Genomic DNA, 12335 nt, shown 5'->3' on the forward strand with positions numbered 1-12335 from the left:
TGCGTTTTATTTAGAAAATATAAATTGTCTTACAGCTCAACAACAGTGCACTTCTATACTACTCAATCACACGACTAAGATTATTAGCAAAGTTATTAAGACTCTTGTGTCTTGGTCAGAGTCTAAGTCTTTGAGTAACTCAAGACAGAGCGACACGAGTTGTGCGTCTGTACTATCTTGGTGTGACTGGCTGCTACTGACGCTAAAAGTGACTTGAGGATTGTCCGAGAGGTGTCGAGGCATACGTCATAGATTTCCATAGCCAATAATATCAAGCAAAATGAATGACGTTCTAATCTCCGCCCAATGGGAGGTAAGCCTTTAACAAACTGAACAGGCATAAAACAAACCGGCTGTTTATAGTTAAGCTTGGCTGTTATCAATTCAACGTCCTGTTCACCTCTTGCACAATTCTTATAATACTGGCGTTAGATTCTCTAACGCGTCTCTAATTCTATTCCTATATCTATTCTTTTCTTCATGCAAAGTAGTGCCTATTACATTTCGTAACGAGGGCGGTTTTGTAATAGGGCCTGTTGAAATTTAGATAGGCTTCTGTGCTGTTAAGGGCGTCCTCGGTTGAGGCGTTCCTCTGGAAACCGAACTGTTGTGGCGCCAGCAGTCCGTTACCTTCGAGGAACGCTCTCAATCTCAAATTGATTAGACGCTCGAAAGTTTTTCCAAGAATTTCAAGGAGGCTTAGGGGGCGATAGTTTTCTGGTAAATGAGAATTTTTACCGGGCTTGGCAATCAGGGTGATATTAAAAATTTTGAATGCCTTTGGGAAGTATCCAGAGGCAAGGCAGGCGTTGAAAATTTTTGTCAGGCTGGATATCATTTCTGGGGGGAGGCTCCGTACCATTGGCCAGATGATTCCTGAGGGGCCAGGGGCTCGCCGTGGAGTATGCCTGAGCAGCCTAGTGACATCCTCCTCCTCAATAGGTGTGATGAGAGGGTGTTGGGGGTCGTATAGTGTTGTGTGGTAGCGTGTTTGCTAGATTTTGGTGTAGAAGATCGGTGACGTGGTTTATGTAGCCAATACTAGGCTCATGGAGAGGGAAAGGGTGTGGTTGAAAGGTGTTGTGCCAGTGTGTCTTGAAGGTGTTGGTGACTTGGGCTGGGTTAGTGATGCGATCCCCGTTCACCAGAAGGTACTCGAATCTTTCCCGCTGGCATCCCTTCAGCCTGTGCACCATGTGCCAGAACTGAGTAGGATTACTGCAGCGGGCTCCATCCATACGGGAGACTAGATTCCTCCAGTGAGCGCTGTGATCTTCCTGTAGGCTGTTTGTTATGTGTGTGCGGAGGGTGCAGAGGTTTCTGTAGATTGGTATGTGGTTGTGCATGTTTTGTATAAAGCGTGTTCTATAGCACACTAGTAGTCTTTGTGTTCTTATGGAGGGTCTGAAGTCTATGTGAATTTTGTGTTGTTTCTTTGGAATGTGTCTGTTGGCTGACGTTAGGATGTAATTGTGTAGCGTCTCTAGGACAATGTCTATTTCTGTATAGGATTGGCCTTCGAGCTGTGTTGGTCGGTGTAAGTCTGTAAGTGTTTCCTTGAAGCCTTCCCGGTCTAGGGAGCGGTAATCGGGGACAGGTGGAGATGGTATGGATATGGGGTTGGAGGATATTTTGAGGGAACGTGGTCTGAACCACAGAGAGGTCCATGGGAGATGTGGTGGTGGAAAGGTAGGGATTGCCGATTTGAGAGGATGAGATCCGGCCTGCCATTTCCATTGTGGGTAATGCAGGTAGGGAAGTCAGGCCCAAGGAAATGGAGACATTTTAGTTGTGTGATTTGTAGGAGTTCATGTCCGTGTGGGTTGTTCCTGGAGTGTCTGAAAGCTGTGTGGCTGAGGTCTGCCAGTATGTAGACTGGTATGTTTGTGTGGTTGAAGAGATTGTTGAGGCTGGTGAATGGGAGCCCAGTATCTGGTCTGCTGTATGTGGTGGCAATAAGAAATTGCCCGTGTTGTGTTTCGATCTTGGTGGCCAGGAAGTGGGCTGAAGGCCAGTCGGTTATGTGTATGTGTTTGATGGTACATTTGACCATGACAGCTACGCCGTCATGTCGTACCTGTTGTGTAACGTGTGTTGTATCCATAAAGTTTGATGGGTTTAGGTGGTGAGCCTGTGTTGTTGAAGAGGACGATGTCTGGATCGATTGATTGAATTGTTTCTGATATATGGTGTCTGTTATTCCAGAAACCGCGACAGTTTAAGTGTATTATTGTAATCATGATGAAGTGTTTTTAGGTGTTTTTCCTACCCCTCGACGCGGTTCGTGTAGATGGGGGGAGGGTTGACAGGTCATAACATAACATAACAAAGAGAGAAAAGATGGGGAGGGGGAAGTGGGGATAGTGGGAAGAATAGGGGGGTGATAAGAAGGGAACTGTAGTAGGAGAAATAGTCACTGGGGCTTAACCCAGGCGCAATTTGAATTAGGAAGGAAATCTTTTTTTTTTTTTTTTTTTTTTTACGTGTTATATTCATGCTAAGATGGCAAGGGAGACAAGGTCCCTATCGGGGAAAGCAGGAGAGTCCGCCACCAACCGAGCAAGCCAAGCCCAACACAGCCACAGCCACGGACGCCGCCCACGCACCCAAAACCCCGGGCCAAACCACGCACAAGTTAGGGGCCAGACTATCCAGAGCCTGCACCATCAGGATGTGAAAGAGGAGTGAAGGACAGTCAGAGTAAAAAGTTTTTTTTTGTGCTTTTATTGGTTCAAAGAAGGACAGAGGAAGAAGTACATCCGTATAGCGGAGGGACCTACAGTTTTACGTGGGTTCCGAACCACGGATAGTAGTAGAGTGATTTGGTGATGGCCGGGATATTTATTGTATGATGTAATGTGGTGGGTGAAAAAGCGGTGTCGGTCCTTTCTCCTCGTGTCCTGTGACTCGTCCTGCAAAAAGGCCAACCTGCTAAAGAAAAGAGAATATAAAAAAATGTCGTGGTGTTATGTGCATGGGGAGGGTGAGGATGGTTTGTGATAATGATTGACGTGATGGTAGGATGTGCAATGACAGAGGCTCGAAAAGGCTCCCTCACCGCAACGAGGGGTCAAATCTATTACCATCTGCTTGCACGCGGTAAGTCGCCGGTGGTGGGAGGTGAATGGGGATTCCTGCATGGATGCTTCCAGGGCCCCGCCCCACCATCTCTTGACTACAGGAGGTCAGTAGCGCGGGCTCCTTTTATACAGCTGCCTCGGGTCTGGGAGTGGGCAGCTCGGCTTCCGATTGGCTGGGAGCGGCTGGATTTCGGCTTCGCTTCATACTCGGGAGTGCTTATAGGTCTTGGTTCTGTATGTTAAGGTTTGGCTCTAAGTTCTTGATGTGTAGGGCTTCTAAGATGGGGAGGCGTCTGTTATCCTTGCAAGTGGGTGGTGATGATCTCGTTTGTTCCTCAAGGTATTTTCTAGTGAGTGCGGTTTTGTGCACTTGGGTCACGTGGGTCTTGGGCGTGCCTGATGATTCGAGAAAAAGAAAACATCATGAAGAAAATCATAAACAATGAAGTCAGTATCACTTTCAATGAAATATGTACAAGAGAAAACATCCTGCCCATTTATACCAAGTTTGATCTGCCCCAATCAGAAATTTTAGAAAGATCAGAAATCAAGCGTTCTGTGGCTTCCCTGCGTGAAATATTCACCTCCTGAAGGGTTGGACGTCTATGAAAAGACGTGGAAAAGTGCAGGGTGGTATCGTCAGCGTAGGAGTGGAAATGTTAAATATATATACATATATATATATATATATATATATATATATATATATATATATATATATATATATATATATATATATATATATATATATATATATATATATATATATATATATATATATATATATATATATATATATATTGTAATAACGGCAAACTACTTGGCCTTAACATTAACACAACAGGATTCATAGACCATATCACAAAAACAATAAATAAGGGCAGAGAAATTCCAAGTCAACTCAGAAGATTTAGTAACTTCACATCTAAACTGAAAACGACTCTAGTTAAAACTTTATTAATACCTGTCCTAGAATATCCTACAATACCAATATGCATGGCTTCTTTATCCCAAAAAAAGGAAAACTGCAAAGTGTCCTAAACAAAGCTGTTAGATTTATACAGTGTAATTGAATACTGAACAATTACACATTAAATATAATATTGCTCCTCCAAATATCTCTTTCCATTACAAAGCTCAAAAAAACCTGGGAAACAATAAGAATGAGTGAAAATGCGTAATACGAAGAACTTGTGACCGGACGAAATAACAAACACACGTGGTTCCTTAAGAGCAGTACCATTATTAACAAGGAGGAACCTCAGGCAGTAATTACTCGACAGAGTTAATTTTTCTTCTAGCTTTCACAGGTATGATTGTGGTTGTAACCGGAAGGACGATCCTATTGGACTACAAATGGAGCACCGAAGACTACGTTGCAGATTCCTTTACTCCTATATCCTAATTCTTTATCCTTATCTAGACCTTAACCCAATTATCCTATCCACCCTACCTTATCCTATATACTATACCGTACCAAACCTTACTTACCTTATTTCACTATACTAAACTCTAACTATGTAACTTATTAAATACAATAAGAAATATATTACGTACCAACTTACCTTAATACGAAATGACGACTGTCTGTCTGTGGAAAATTCGGAGTCTATTAAGGAGACACTTTATACTTTGTCATTGTATATACTTGTCTAAGTCACAACTTTGTACATAACTTAACTCGGGGTCACAGCACATGGCAGTCAAAAAATGCTAGGGTTTAGTTGTGTATCTCTCGAGGAAGGCTGATACACTAAGTTACGCACATGGGAAATGCACAAGAAGTACATACGCTCTCTCTCTCTCTCTCTCTCTCTCTCTCTCTCTCTCTCTCTCTCTCTCTCTCTCTCTCTCTCTCTCTCTCTCTCTCTCTCTCTCTCTCTATATATCTATCTATCTCCAGCACAGTGTGACAGATACACCTTCCTCCTGAGTTTGTGTTGTTGGGAAAGTTGTGGTCCTGCCAGTGCATTTGTGACTCGTAAGTGAGTGTGTGAATGAGGAGTGTGTCTGTCGGTTTGCAAAAAAAATAATAAAATAAAAGTAAAATAAAATAAAATAGAATAAATAGAATAAATAAAAGAATATAAAAAAATAACCAATAGCAAAGTGGTCAAGCCCACTATCTATCTTTTCTTTTATTTTCTTTCACCCCTTCTTCTCCCACCCACTTTCTCTTTAGCTAGCTTTTTATCTTATCACCCCCCTTAAAAAAAATAAATAAAAAAAATCTATATTGTTCTACTTTACTTCCTCCACTCTTTTCTTTCCGTTCCGTTCCGTTCCGCTCCGACTTGTTCGGACTTAGATATGTTCCTTTTGGTGAAGGCTGTCTCACTTCGCTATAGCACATAAGGGATAAAAACACTTGAAACACACACACTCTCTCTCTCTCTCTCTCTCTCTCTCTCTCTCTCTCTCTCTCTCTCTCTCTCTCTCTCTCTCTCTCTCTCTCTCTCGCACACAGTGAGACAGGACAACCTTCTCCAAAAGTCAGCGTTTTAGGAAAAGCTGCGTTCCTGCTGATTGCATTGTGGTGTTTCATTTGCATGAATGAGTAAGTATGTCTGTGAGCGAGTGTGTGCCTGTAAAAAATAATAATGATAAGTAAATAAATAAATAGATAAAGAAAATAAAGAAAATAAAAATAAAAAATAGCAGTGTGGTCGAGCCCACAACCAATCTTTCTCATACTTTCTTTTCACCCCTTCTCTTCCCACTCACTCTCTCTTTGCTAACTTTCTTTTCTTCACCCCCTTAAAAAGAAAAAAAAAAGACTTGCTCATAAAAACTAAAACTGCCAAAGAGAGAGGGAATCTGTGACCATCATTCTCTTGGATGAATAAAGACTTTATTTTTTTCAGATACTCAAAATAACTTACTTGCACGTTGTACTCCAACCCTTCCTCTCTCACATTATAACGTAATATTTTTACAGGCACCAAGTCTTTTTCAAGGCAGCGTGCTGAAGCTGCACATCGCGTTTGTACCTACTTTGCAGCGTCAGAGCATAGAGAACGGAGGTGCACATCTCACCTATTAAGCCTAAATTTCACGTAAAACAATGGCATCCAAGCGGAATAGAACAGCTCCAGTGTAGACGTACATGGAACAGACGTCGTCTGACGTCGTTGTATGCTTGGTGTGTAAAGATAAGCTGAAGTACAGTGGAAGTACATCGAACATGATGAAACACCTGCGCACCAGACATCCCATTTGAATATGCGGAGTTCAAGGAAGATGCAGATATGGAAATTGCTGCCAAACACCCCAGACCATCCATCTGTGCTCAACCAACACTGATTGAGGCCATCACTAGGGCTCTGCTCTATAAGAATGACTTGAATAAAAAAGAAAGAACTTAACGCTCTGGTTGTCAGGATGATAGTGGAAAACTTACAGCTACTATCTGTTGTTGAAGACAAGGGATTCAAGAGATTAGTAAATGGACTCAACCACAGATATGACTTGCCAATTAAACCGCAGAAAGATAGGTAGGGCTCTTTCCTTCTATTTACAATAGAGAGATAAAGAGTCCGTCAAGAGTTGGAGAAAGCTTTAACAACAGACATATTATGGACATCCCGACAAACAAAAGCATTCATCACAGTGACAGCTCACTACATATCCCCAGAGTGGGTCCTCAAGTCTGCTGTGCTTGATACTCTTCGTATGGTTAAGTCCCATACAGCAGATAATATTGCAAAAGAGATAAGACTTGTCTACAATAAATGGAACATTTTAGATAAAATTCACTCAATTGTGACTGACAATGCTGCTAACATGACTACAGCAATAAAACAAGTGAATGTTCGCCATATCCCTTGCTTTGCACACACTTTGAACCTAGTTGTTCGGGACTCCATTAAGAACACTGAAGATGTCCAGAAGCTAAAAGAAAAAATAAAGACTATTGTAAGTTTTTTTCCACCACTGCGTGAAGGCTTCTGATAACCTCATGCAGGTGCAAGAGCAGCACAAGCAGCCTTCAAAAAAAACTTATTGAGGATGTAAAAACTAGCTGGAACTCTACATATGGAACTATACATATGATGGAGCGATATCTAAGGCAACATGATCGATCACGTGACATACACTCTCTGCTGTCTGGGGAAAACTAATATGTGTCTGTTTATCGCGGAGCTTGTAATAATCTCTGCCAGTATTCTAGGATGAGTCCTGGAAGAGAGCGCTACACACTCGTAATAACCGTCTGAGCACCGCGCTGGCGGCTCCAAGACTTGGTACTCACAACGCGTTCTCTACACGTTTCCCAACTTAACCGATTCCAGAACTGGCTCCGCCTGGTAACCGTCTGAGCAGCGCGCTGGCGGCCCCAAAACTCTGGTACTCAACCCAAGCGTTGGTGGCTCCAAGACTCTGGTACCAGCCCCACGCGCTCTACACGATTCTCCGTGGAACCGGTTCTGGAACCGGTTCCGACGGATCCGCCAACCCAAGGAATTTATTCCGTGAATACCTAAGTTATCAATCGGTTCCTGCCCACCACTACTACACTGTAATTCTTCCGCAATCCTCTTATAACCTATCTATTTTTCCTGCACCTAAATGACATATTTCTTGGCCTGGTTCTGACATTTGGATTCTACAATATTAACATTTGAGTTTTCTGGCCTGCGTAGTTATGGCCCACAGTGCACGACTTTCAAACACCAGGAGGTGCGTGAGCATAAGAGATATTCAGGGGAGACGGATCTAAAACTTTTTTTTGTATAAAATCACAAAAACCCTAGATGCAATTATATATATATATATATATATATATATATATATATATATATATATATATATATATATATATATATATATATATATATATATATATATATATATATATATATATATATATATATATATATATATATATATATATATATATATATATATATATATATATATATATATATATATATATATATATATATATATATATATATATATATATATATATATATATATATATATATATATATATATATATATATATATATATATATATATATATATATATATATATATATATATATATATATATATATAAATCAGATCTTCAGTTCTCACAGGGGCTTAGAATTTTAGCTCCTTGGAGCTCCGCCGACTTGACCACTGAAGAATAGATCAGCGGCATGCTGCCCAAGGAAAAAGTGTGGTACAGTTCATTGGCAATGTGTCCCTCGCAGAGACCACAGCAGCCTTAACCAGTCGTTCTTTTGTTTTTTTTAAGTTTATGCTATTTAGAAGTGAACTGCTGGTCTTACGGCCCTTGTGATATTGTCAACTTAATAAGAATAATCATATAGTGCCGATTCTTTTTCTTTTTTTTTCTGATTGAAGGAAAGAGACAGGCAGACACATTGGTTATTCTTGTTTAATGGTTGTTACATTTAAAGAAAAGGCATATAATAATATGCCATAATCTGGTTAAGACATTCCGGGTCAAAATGATGCCTGATGTTGGCCAACGTGACAAGTAAATTTTGCTGCATGGTACTGTACATACGGCAATGGGGAGTTTTCGGAACTAAACCGCTAGATGTCGTTGCTGCTCATCTAACTGTAGGAAAGAGAGCTAAAATATTGATGTAGTAAATCCCAGGTGCGTAAAGATGCATAGCACATTGATCATCACGATACTTTTGAAATGATGTATCGACTTTTCAATATACGGTGTCATATTGGATAAGCACTCCCCCAAAATAAGTACTCCCCAGTACAAATTCATTATGGTAAAGGTAATCCCCGTCATTATTCCATATGGTAAATGTACTCTCTCACGTGAAATAAGTACTCCCACACTTAGGAAGGATGAGGAGGTAATGAGACATAGAAACGAATTTCGTGAATTCAATTCCAATTCGCCTATCCTCTGTGGACTCGAACGTGCTCGTCTACGCATTTGAAACTGAGATCGCGGAACGAAACCGACCGAGCCACAAAGGTAATTGAACTTTACAGTTTGCTACCAGTGTCCTGAGTGTTGTTGACAATGCCGCACGTGCCATTTGACTTCATATATTAGTATCTTCTTGAGGGTGTGTGGCCCGCTACTGTATGTACCAAAGGGGAAAAAGCCAACCTCCGCAAGGCATGTAGACCCTTTGCTGTTAAGGGTGAAGAACTATTCTACAAGAAGGTGAAAAATGACTGGAGAGAAAGTGGAGGTAAGATAAGCAAACATGTTTCATCATTAAAGCATCTCTCTCTCTCTCTCTCTCTCTCTCTCTCTCTCTCTCTCTCTCTCTCTCTCTCTCTCTCTCTCTCTCTCTCTCTCTCTGTTTCATCATTAAAGCATTAAGTTCATATAAGAGCTTCGGGCTCGTTGAAGTAAAATCTCATACCTATTTATGAAATTAAATGTATTCTTGGTATTGTACACAATACACAATCAATCCATCATTAACCCTCCCAGATAGTCACGTTCCACTTTACATTGGCTCTGCAGGAGCCTTACACCAGGGTTTACTACAAAGAACTGAAAGATATTGCCTTACACACTCATATTTTTTCTTGCACTTTCTACTTGTTCAACTGTACGTCTCTTTCCCTCACTCCCTCCCTCCTTCCATTCCTCCAACCATCCCTCCATCCGTCCCTTACTCCCGTCCTGTCTTCTTTCCAGCCCCTTCCTCCTTCTCTCCTTCCCTTCCTCCCTCCCTCTAATTCTTTATCCATCCCTTTCTAATACATTTCCCCCCCCCTAGCTGCTGTTACGTGTCCTCTCAACAAAGACTGAACAACAACGAGCAATTCGATGTGCACACGAAGGCCTTGGTACCAGTATTGAAAGTAAAAGTATGAGTGGACATCGGGGAATAACAGCAAAGAAAAAAAAAAGCCATGTGCAACACGTTGAAGAACATCTGGGCAAGATGACAACGACCAACGAATGGGCAACAGATGTTGAGCTATTTGCAGCGGCTTCACTACTTCAAACAGACATAATGCTGTGGTTGCAGAGAGGAGATTGGGCCCTGTTTGGACGAAATGTCTTGGAAAAGTCATGTAGTCTCAGCGATTCGGACCTTTGTGATAAACGTGTTATTTACCTGCAACATACCAACAGTAACCATTTTGATTATGTCAAAGGAATTATGTATATGTAGATCGTAAATATAATTGGATATTATTGATCATCTGCAGAGGGACAAATATACAATTTAAGATAATTTTGTTTTAATGACTTTAAATTGTATGGGAGTATTTATTCCACGGGGATCAGTCAATATTCCATATGATATATGTATATGGAATAATGACTGCGGGAGTACTTTTATCATGGAATTTCTACAGTCCATATTCCATATGATATACTCGTATGTATATGGAATAATGACTGCGGGAGTACTTTTATCATGGAATTTCTACAGTCCATATTCCATATATGTATATGGAATAATGACTGCGGGAGTGCTTTTATCATGGAATTTCTACTGGGAAGTATTTTCTTATGGGAGTCCATATTTCATAGCACACCGGTATGGATAATATTGAGAGAATGTGGTCAAATTATTTTTTTTATTTATTTATTTTTTTTTTTTTTTGTGATTATCGAATAAACTGCTAGCATTATCTTCAAGCATATTACAAGTATAAAAACTATTGATTTGGACAATGAAAAATAAAAAATCACACTGTATGACACAGCCTACTTAGTAACATGGCTCTATTTTTTTTTTTTTTTTTTTTTTTTTTTTTTTTGGTGATTTTAGCATCCCTCTCACGAAGCGAGCGACAAGGCAAAGTAATCGAGAACCAAAACAAACATCTCTCGGGCGATCCTGCTGCTGCTGTAGTGTCCAGCTACCGTAATCCATTGCTTAGGGCGTAGTTGAGATGGGCACCGCAGCAACATTCAACTTCTTGACCAGCAACGTGTTTCTTAAGTTCAACCAGCGCGGCCGAGTCAGGTGTTTGTTTTGGTTAGAGATACAGCATTACTATCGCCAGGACACTCGAGTTTTTTTTTTTATTAAAATTGCCGTTTCCATAAACTAGAAAGGAGATCTATGTAATTTGGACTTTTGACTGTCACAGACATTTTACCTTTATGTTTACTGTCGTCTAGATTAAGACGTTTCCAATCAAGAGTGTATTCATTTGGAAATCTTAAGATGACCAAATACATCTAAATGCCGATTCCCTAGAAAATCAACTTATATACATTTGTTCATGAAAAGAGTTTGATTTTACTTATGTTACTACTTAGAAGGGATTACGTAGAAAAATATACAAGTCCATTGCATCTTCATGTAAATAGAATAACACTATAGGTATATCTGATATTAATTGTATGTGAGAGAAGAGTTTGTGTCTGTGCTGCCACCTGGTGACAACCACTAGTACTGAGAACTCCCCATTATGAAATGAAATGTCAAAGCGTCTCTTTGTTGGTATTTACACACTATTTCCGTGTTTTTAGCGCGTTCATCTCTTAGATATCCCCATTTATTATCCTATTCTGTCTAGACAGACATTATTGTATAATGAAATATGGTATTTTATTAGCTATTGTGGAGCAAGGAGAAACTGTGATGTAGGTAGCACCTGTAGAAGATGTTCAGGTCACAGGTTATTCACAGAGGCGAGAGTGAGGTCCCTTGCCCCGTTGTTCATATTCTGCCATGTTAAGGAAACGTTCTATCCCGTGTATCGCTTCTTCAGACCTGTCCCACTTCATCACCTGTGCAAATACAAGCCACTCTGCAGAGTATTTTAACGTGATTTGGTTGTATCAGTCATGACCTCACACTGCATTATGACATTGTACCTTTACCTGCTCTGCGAGAACGCCGCATGCCGCTGGAAAGCTTGACTGTTCTATGCTCATTGTAAGCAAATGTTACCATTTACTTAATTTGAAACAATTCATGCTACACAGTTTTAATAATGGATTTTACTAATGACTGACTTGTATGCAGATAATTCTGTATGTTCGAGATTTCATTGAAAACAATACACGCACATCGGTTTGTTTTCATGTAACATGTTTGCATCGCTGCCCACGGGAGGCTGTCTTTTGCTCCGCCCGACTGTCCGCCCACTATTCTTGCTAGTTCTTAGAAAGCTTGCAGCCCAGGGTAGTTGTAAGGTTCCAAGGCTCCCAGGAGATCTGATCAAAAGGAATGCGCTTGTGAAGAACTGAAGAAGACGCATATATATATATATATATATATATATATATATATATATATATATATATATATATATATATATATATATATATATATATATATA

The 12335-nt window shown here is 40.2% G+C and overlaps 1 long non-coding RNA gene across 1 annotated transcript; it reads left to right on the forward strand.

Moving 5' to 3' along the window:
- The first annotated feature begins 8493 nt into the window (after positions 1–8493).
- On the forward strand, positions 8494–10267 carry LOC135115172 (uncharacterized). The gene is made up of 2 exons (XR_010275838.1): positions 8494–9262; positions 9803–10267. It is a non-coding gene; the product is annotated as an uncharacterized LOC135115172 (long non-coding RNA).
- The last annotated feature ends 2068 nt before the right edge of the window (positions 10268–12335 follow it).

The sequence above is a fragment of the Scylla paramamosain genome, chromosome 29 (assembly GCF_035594125.1).
Source record: "Scylla paramamosain isolate STU-SP2022 chromosome 29, ASM3559412v1, whole genome shotgun sequence".
Taxonomy (NCBI): Eukaryota; Metazoa; Arthropoda; class Malacostraca; order Decapoda; family Portunidae; genus Scylla; species Scylla paramamosain.